The 8,914-nt window shown below is 42.6% G+C and overlaps 1 pseudogene; it reads right to left on the reverse strand.

Annotated features, from left to right (window-relative positions):
* Positions 1–8,391, reverse strand: part of ZNF599 (zinc finger protein 599) — a 75,341-nt pseudogene extending 66,950 nt beyond the window's left edge.
* Between the last annotated feature and the right edge of the window lie 523 nt (positions 8,392–8,914).

Consider the following 8,914-nt stretch of genomic DNA (forward strand, 5'->3'; position numbering starts at 1 on the left):
AATGCTGGCGAGGATGTGGAGAAATGGAAACCCTACTGCACTGTTGGTGGGAATGCAGACTGGTGCAGCCACTATGGAAAACAGTATGGAATTACCTCAAAAAACTAAAAATGGAACTGCCTTTTGAACCAGCGATTCCACTGCTAGGATTATACCCAAAAAATTCTAAAACCCTAATTCAAAAGAACCTATGCACCCCTATGTTCATAGCAGCCCTGTTTACAATAGCTAAGTGCTGAAAACAGCCTAAGTGCCCATCTGTAGATGAGTGGATCAAAAAACTGTGGTACATTTACACAATGGAATACTATGCAGCAGAAAGAAAGAAGGAACTCCTTTCATTTGCAACAACATGGATGGAACTAGAAAGAAGTATGCTTAGTGAAGTAAGCCAGGCAAAGAAAGCAAAATACCATATGATATCACCTAATACAGGAAACTTAAAGAGAAACACAAACAAACGAACTAAATAGGCAAAGACTAGAATAATAGTCAGTAGGGGGGAGGGGGGAGGGAGAGAAGGGGGATAAGTAAGGGAAGGGTCTAGTCAAGGAACATGTATGAATGACTCATGGACATGGACAACGGGGAGGGATATGATTGTGGGAGAAGGGATGGGCTGGGTGGGGGGTGCAATGGGGGAAAAATGGGACAACTGTAATTGAAAAACCAAAAAATAAAAGAAAAAAAATGTTAACAACTGACACCATGCACAAAAACAAAGAATTATAATAAAATATTATGAACAACTATATGCCAACAAATTGGACAATCTGGAGGAAATGGATAAATTCCCAGAAACATATAATCTGCCAAAACTGAATCAAGAAGAAACAGAAAACCTAAACAGATCAATTACAACTAAGAAAATTGAAACAGTGATAAAAATACTACCAACAAACAATAGTCCTGGACCAGACAGCTTCACAAGTAAATTTTACCAAACGGTCAAAGAAGAACTAATACCAATCCTTCTCAAGCTATTCCAAAAAATTCAAGAGGAAGAGAGACTCCCAAGCTCATTTTATGAGGTTAGTATTATATGAATTCCAAAACTATATAGAGGGTAATGTTCTAAGTGAAATAAGTCAGTCAGAGAAAGACAAATACCATATGATTTCACTAATCAGAATTTAAAAAATAAAATAAATAAACAAGGAAAACAGAAAGAGACTCATAGATACAGAGAACAGCCTGATGGTCGCCAGAGGGGAAGGGAGGATGGCGAACTGGGTGAAAAAGATGAAGGGATTAATAAGTACAAATTGATAACTACAAATAGTCACAGGGAAGTAAAGTACAGCATAGGGAATACAGTCAATAATATCATAATAACCATGTTTGGAACCAAGTGGGTACTGGAAATATTGGGGGAAATACTTTGTAAAGTACAGGATTGTCTAACCACTATTCTGTATACTTTAAACAAATACAAAATAATAGTGAATGTAAACTGTAACTGAAAAAAAAAAAAGCACCAAAAAACAAAAGAGGACATAGAAAGTAAGTGGAAGAGGCATGCCCCCTACTTGGTAGCATTCACACACTTTTATGATACCCTGTGCCTGAATGCTGGCAGAATCTTGATTTGCTACTAAAAAAAATAGAATATAGAAAAGAAGACAGAATGTAGAAGATAAAGTATACATGTGGCATCCCCGTTGGATTATCTCACACCGTTACTTGATCTGTACAAGTAAGCCGGCAGGTTATGCGCTACTAATGATTGCAGCTTTGCAGAAGATCTACTAAGCTGGGTTTGGACTTCTACCGCCTAGATGAGAGATAATAAATGAGTGACATTTTAAGTTACTATGTTTGCGGTAATATTGCTACACAGTAATAGATAACTAAAATACCTGAGAAGGCAGGTGAAGTTGTGATCTAAATTCTGCTGGAATAAGGCTAGGCTGGGGATGAGAACTCTTACTCAGAGATCAAAAGGAAGCTTTAGGGATGAGTCAGTGAGGGTCAAAGGGCAAGAAATACAAGTGTAACAGCCCTTACTTTCAACATGAAGTAGGTCATATGCTGAGATATCAGTGGCTAGGGAGATGGTGACATTTGGAACAAAATATGAGTGGATGGGAAAGTGTATATAAGACAGAGATGACAAGAGGCGAAGAGCAGACATAGGGAGACTGGTTATGAATTAGTTAGTATTATTCAGGCAAAGGATGATGATAGCTAAAGTAGGGTGCTAATGCTGGAATTGATGGAACTGGTGAAGATATGTGTGATGAAATATGATTGAGATTTGGGGATGACTGGATATTGGGTATGATGAAGATGGAGGAGTTAAGAGGTTGTCCAAATTTGTTATTGGCTTTCTTGACTTACTGAACAGCAAGACCATTAATTCAAACTGGGGAGATGGGAGGAGTGGCTAAGATCATGATGGGTGTGAGGTGCCTTGAAAAATTTTTTTTTGTTGACACTATAAAAAATGTCCCCATTCCACCCCCTGTCCCCCAACTTTTAAACATTCGAGTGAATATATGGAATTAAGAAGAGGGATGAAGGTTTGGGACAGACCCTGAGGGGCCGAAGGCATTGGTCAGAGACACTCACTGGCTGGCTGAGCAGACTGAAGGAACACTAGAGGGAAGAGAGATCATGAATCTGCCATAGTGCTGATCCACACACTTGATGGCTCCAGCTGCCCTAAGCAGCCCAGATGTGGGGCTGACAAAGGCAAATGTCTCCTTGATGTTTTACAAGACTGGAGTGGGGGAAAATAACAAGGCTAGGGACTCCTTCTGAATATCAAATTCATATTTGAAAGAATGGATGCATGAATATATAGATAAATGATTGGATGGAGAGACGGAAAAGAGTGGGATATACAGTATAATTAGAGGTAGTAATTGCTGAACAAAGCACTGTCTTTTCTGAATCCAAAAAGTTTGAGATATCACAATTCATTACAACTAATAACACATGATTATTATAATAGGTAACTGTTGTTGTGCTGCTTATTTTGAGTCAGGCAGTGAGCTAGTAAGCAGTTTCATGTTGTCTGATTACATTCCCAAACAATCCAATGATGCAGAAACAATTATTACTATATTTTTCAAATGCAAGCTTAGTAGACTGAGTATATATTCATCATACCCATGGCTTCTTCTCCTTGAGCACAAAGCTAAATCAAATTTCCCAGCTTGATACAACAACAATATGTATCTTAATGCCCAGTCCTGGTCAAGAGATGTGCATGGAAGTGATATGTGTGTAAATGCATGTGATTATTCCTCTTCTCTCCTATTCTTCTTGGCCAGTTGGATGATGCCAATACTTGGCAACCTTAAAGCCATGTACTGACAATGAATACACCTGGATCCCTGGATAATTATGTGGTACAGAGTTCCCCTGCTAACCCCCACTGAATATGGCATGATGAGAAAAACTTCTTAAATTTCCTGACCAAGATTTTGCATTTTATCTTTTAAAGTAGGTAGCATTAACTCAGCTCTAATTGTGTACTAAAGGCACAAGATCATGTAACTTCCCCAGAGTCATGAGCCTGGTGAGTGGCTAAATATTTAGAGCATGTCTCTTACCTAATATACCACATTTCAACTCTAGTAAAGGCAAAGTGTGTGATGGGAGTGAAAAGACAGGGAAAACACAGTTCAAAATGCTCCATGTCTACAAAAGCAGACTGTGGCCCATGGGATTTCAGACACAGTGCTTCCCTACTGGCTGCCATGACACCCACCTGCCAGACTCTCAGCCACCCACCTGTATAGGTGCTTTTGGAGAGGCCTCTCTTCACTTCCATAGTTCTTGCCCATGCTCCAGGAGGCAGATCAGCTCTAGTTTGGGAACAGGTTGCCCTGTGCATGTAGAAATGAATGGGGCATGGATATACAGGTAAAGACAAAAGGAAAAGCCTTAAGTATTCAGGAGTATACACTTTTAACACATCACCATGATCTCCAGAAGGGGACTCCTCCTTCCATTAGGTTTTCCCTAATTAAGTCAATAGGATTTGAATCCTCTCCATGCATCAGAACCACCTAGAGTTGTCTGGTTCCAAACACAGAACAAATTAACCAAATCTCGAGGCATAAGGATTGAGTGTTGGTGGTTTTTGAAGCTCCCCAGATGATTCTGGTGCTGATGGATGGCTAAAAACACTGACAGTCAGTTGTCTGCAGTAGGTCATGATCTAAAACTAGTGCTACCCATTCTGAAGAAAGTCTTTAATCCAGGTTGAGAAGATAAGAGCTAAATGTGGGGACCTGCTGCCCTGCATGCTGGTGCATCATCCTGTGCTCACTTCAAGGATTGTGGCCAGATGACCTGAACCAAAGAGAAAAAGCAGGGAGAACAGGGTTGGCACTGACCAACCCAGGAGCGAGTGTCACCTCAGGGCTTCTTGTTAAGTGAGGTAATAACTTTTTTCAGGGTGAATCCAGTATGAGGTGGTTTTCTGGTACACGGATCCAAACATATTTTGCCAAAAGCGAAAGCTTATAACCAGGAGGCTCTAGAGAGAAGTCAAGGACTTAGGCACCAGGATCCACAGAAACTCTGAGTAGAAAATCCATACTATAAGCTAGAATGCATCCAGTTGTCACTAAACAAATGTTCACTGATGTCTTCCATAGCCTGGCACTGAGCTCACGATGCGGAGTGGAAACACTGTATCAGAACTTCCTTCTTCTCTGTAAAGGAACTGAGCTCATACTCCCTCAGGGACTTGGCTTGTGTTGGTCCCTCCACCTGGAATATTGTTCCCCATATTTCTCTTTTCAACAACTAATCACAATTGTCATGAAATAACACTGTATTTACTGCATTGATGACTGACCTCCTGGGAGAAACTATGTGGACACAAGGCTGGGAGAGCCCTGTCAGAGGTAATCATTTAGACATCTGCGAAAAGGGAGACCTCAGGCTTCCTTTCAATTTTTATTCAGACTGATTTCTGGGTAAACTAGACATTTAGGGTTTAGGTGTGAGAACATTTGGGACTAATTTATTATATATAGCAAATAAATGTATAGTATTTACTATATTTTTTCCAATTCTATTTCTAAGCACTTTAACGATATAAGTTCACTTGGACTAAGTGAAAGAATACTATAAAAGTATGATAAAATCAAAATAATCATAGTCCCAGCACACTTGTGCTGCAAGCTCAAGTCTGTGAGCCCTGTGGCTATTCTTTCTGCTTAAGGGGAAACAAGCCAACATCCATGAGAGTATTAAAGATGCAGCACTGCCCTGGCTGGTGTAGCTCAGTGGACTGAGCATTGGCCTGTGAACCAAAGTGTCACTGGTTTGATTCCTAGTCAGGGCACATGCCTGGGTCATGGACCAGGTCCCCAGTTGGGGATGCATGAGAGGCAACCACACATTGATGTTTCCTTCCCTCTTTTTGTCCCTCCCTTCTGCTCTCTCTAAAAATAAATAAATAAAATCTTTAAAAATAAAAAGTAAAAAAGATGCAGCATTAAGCCCAGACTCTCTCAGCAACAATCAAGTGGCAGGAAAGAAAAGAGAAAAAGAAACAATGCCCACCATTGCCATTTGAAAATGTGTGTATCCTCTAAAATCAACTCCTGTTGCAGCAGAGAAGCAAGGCATAGGCCTTAGGAAATAAGGGACAACTGTACAGGTACCAGAGGCCAAAGAAGCCTTTTAGCTGAGATTATGCTGCATAGATAACAGTGGCACTGATGACAAATACCTTCATTTTCTTAAAGATTTTATTTATTTATTTTTAGAGAGGGGGATGGGAGGGAGAAAGAGAAGGAAACAAACAGCAAAGTGCGAGAGATACATCGACTCGCTGCCTCTCACACACTCCCAACCTAGGACCCAGCCTGAAACCCACGCATGTGCCCTGACTGGGAATTGAACTGGCAGTCTTTTGGTTTGCAGGCCGGCGCTCAATACACTGAGCCACACCAGCCAGGGCAATAAATACCTTCTTATTTGTCAGATTCATCTCCTGCTAACTAGGATGTGGGGACATTTGACTCAACCAATCACCTTCCCTCTTATAGAAATCTGTAATAAGGATGTCAGAGTGAAGCCAGCTGTGCTAGACACTTGGGTTAAGAAGAATTATATTTCTCGTACAATAATCCTTGATGCAGACACAGCGAATCCATGTTGAGATTGTGGGGAGAAAGGAAGGTAAGTTCCTAAGGTCTTCTCAACCAGCCATGCTTAGAGAAAGAAGATGAAATGAAATAGATTGTGGGTACAACATGAAAGAGAAATGAAGCCTTACCCACTGAGACCAAGAGGCCACAAGTCTCCAGCATCACCTCCTGGTATAAGGTCTTCAGGACCAGATCCAGATGTCACCATTTTTCCCTAGTGAAGGTCATATCCACATCTTTAAATGATACCAATGCCTAGAAAATGAAGTAGAGGTGGTGGGTTACTCTATGTCTTTTGAGGTCAGAGCTACTGCTTGGTTAGTGACTTATGTTCAGAGAGAGGCAAGACCTGAATTACTGAGTGTCTCCTGAGAACCTATCTCAGCGCTGGGCCTTTGACAGAATACAAAGATTTGGGAGAGAAAAGCCTCTTATATAGGAAGTCATTGGAGAGTGACACAAAACAATAATCTTGGGCAGACTGAGAGAAGCAGACAGTAAGTGCTCTGGGATGCTAGAAGAGTGAGCTAAAAATAACAATTCCAATAAAATTAACAGCAGCAACAGCTGAGCCTCAGTTTCACACTGTTTGCCTGATGGTTTTATTGGTCTATGTGTCTGCCCTTAAGCCAATACCCACCCCCTTTTTTTAAAGGTTTTATTTATTTTTAGAGAGAGGGGAAAGGAGGGAGAGAACCATCAATGTGTGAGAGGAACACTGACTGGCTGCTTCTCACATGCTTTTGGTTCACAGGCTGGCATGCAAAACACTGAACCATACCAGACAGGGTATGCCTGAAGGCGTTAGATGCTATGTTAAAGCAATTCAAGTCTCTAGGTCTGCAGCTAGATTCCCAGGGCTTAAATCCAGCCTTTTGAACCAACACATACTTATTTCTTTGAGCCTCAATAAAGAATAGACCTGACTTCACCAGGTGGTTGAGAGAATTAAAATTTTCATAAAGCAAACACTGCAGGGCCCAGAAAATATCAGTGCTAGATGTGTGTTTGTGATGTCATAAATCATTCCACAGCCCATGAGGTGAACACCCTCACTCTCTCCATTTCACAATAAACAAATAGGGGTTCAGAGTCAAGTTGCCGAGGGTCATATGTCTAATGAGAAGGGGCAAAATTTGAATCCAGATCCCCCTGGTCCAGCCATGGTTGGGGGTGAGGTGGGGTTCAATTTAATCTAAGCATTCATCAACCACTTAATGAGCACCTGGTACAGGGCCAGCATTGTTCTAGGCCTGAGGATAGAGTACAGGAACTCACTGGGGAAAGATTGACAAGAAACTAAATAAATGCAAGATACAGTCATACAAGGATCTGAAAACTACAAAAGAGAGTGAAATGACTACAAAGATTAGGGGGGACTTTATATTTGACAACCAGGGAAGACTTCAATGAGGGGTCACTAAAAAGAGGGTGGAATGATGTTTGGGAGAAAGCCAGGTGAGGAAAAATGAGTAAGTCCTGAAGCTGATCAGAGTTAGGATAAGAGCAAACAGGGAGGCTGGAGAATAATTTAGGGCCTATTGTGAGTTTACATCCCAAGAGATGCAGCATTCCTATGCACTGTCATTAATTTATATTGTAATGGATTCACCTTTCAAATATAGGTAAATGTGTTCAACAGGAAAATGGATTCACTGTTGTGTAAAGCCAACTTCACCTGTAGTATACAGATGGCATCTGCAAAGATAAATACAGTTCCAGCCTGTCCAGGGAACTTCTATTCTTATGATAAGAGCAGCAATTCCAAAAATGCTGCTCCCACTCACCTCTGCTCTCCCGGCTTTCATCTCCTTTCTCAGCTTTCAGCTGGTCAAGACCTAAGATAGCATAATCAGGGGAATCCTTTTCCAAAATCCACATCCAAGGTAATATTCTCCGGCATGCCAAGTACTCAAGGGCACACATTACACTGTACCCTATCCAGTTCCCTCAACCCGGAGAGAACAACTGTTAGTATTTCAATTTAGACAGGAGGGAATTGAGGCCAAGGGCTGCGAAGCGACAAGTTCAACCTTATGGCCAGAAATGGAGGCCTCTCCGTACAACCTCTGACCTAACTTCAGAACCCTGGGTATAATAGATCTGCCGCTCCCGCACTCCATTCCCGCAAGACCTCTAGATCCAAGGGCATTAAGGTGGAAAGGTTCAGAATCCCGGGATCCCCGCTATCATAGGGGTGGAATCGTGTGAATGGCGACTCCAGCGCAGGTGCGCCTGAGAACCTTCTACTCACAAGTGCGCGCACCGCCATGGGGCCCGGTGTGACCCGGGACCTCAGGACCCACCGTAGAGAACCACGGCGGCACCTCCAGGAGCGCCAGGAACGAACTTCTGGGCTGCTGCCGAGGCTCCGGAGAGCGCTCTCTGGCATCCCAGGTACAGACGGGGTCACGGCTCATACAGAAACGTGGAAATGGGTCCTAATATTCACAGTGCCCTTTGCTGAGTCACAAAGACCCTCTAGAAAGCGCTCTATGCCCAGCGTTCCAGCCAGTAAGGTGGCTCCGGACACAGTACCTGACCAAACTACTAGGTTAGAGAAGATGCCGGAACCCCGCCCACGTTACCGCAGGAAAGGCCCCTCTCAGCCACCCTACAACGCCCAGTGCCCGCCTCGCACCTGAGAGGCACTGTCTTCTGGGTAATGTGGTTTGCAGCAACCCTGGTAAAGCCGGAGCGCACTGTTTTCAGTGAAACTGTGCCCTGAGGTCCCAAAGAGAGGGCACAGCATCGCTGCCTTTTAAAGGAAAGCAACACAGATATCTGGAGCACCT

The sequence above is a fragment of the Furipterus horrens genome, unplaced genomic scaffold (genome assembly GCF_987537825.1).
Source record: "Furipterus horrens unplaced genomic scaffold, mFurHor1.1.pri manual_scaffold_13, whole genome shotgun sequence".
In the NCBI taxonomy this organism is placed as follows: domain Eukaryota; kingdom Metazoa; phylum Chordata; class Mammalia; order Chiroptera; family Furipteridae; genus Furipterus; species Furipterus horrens.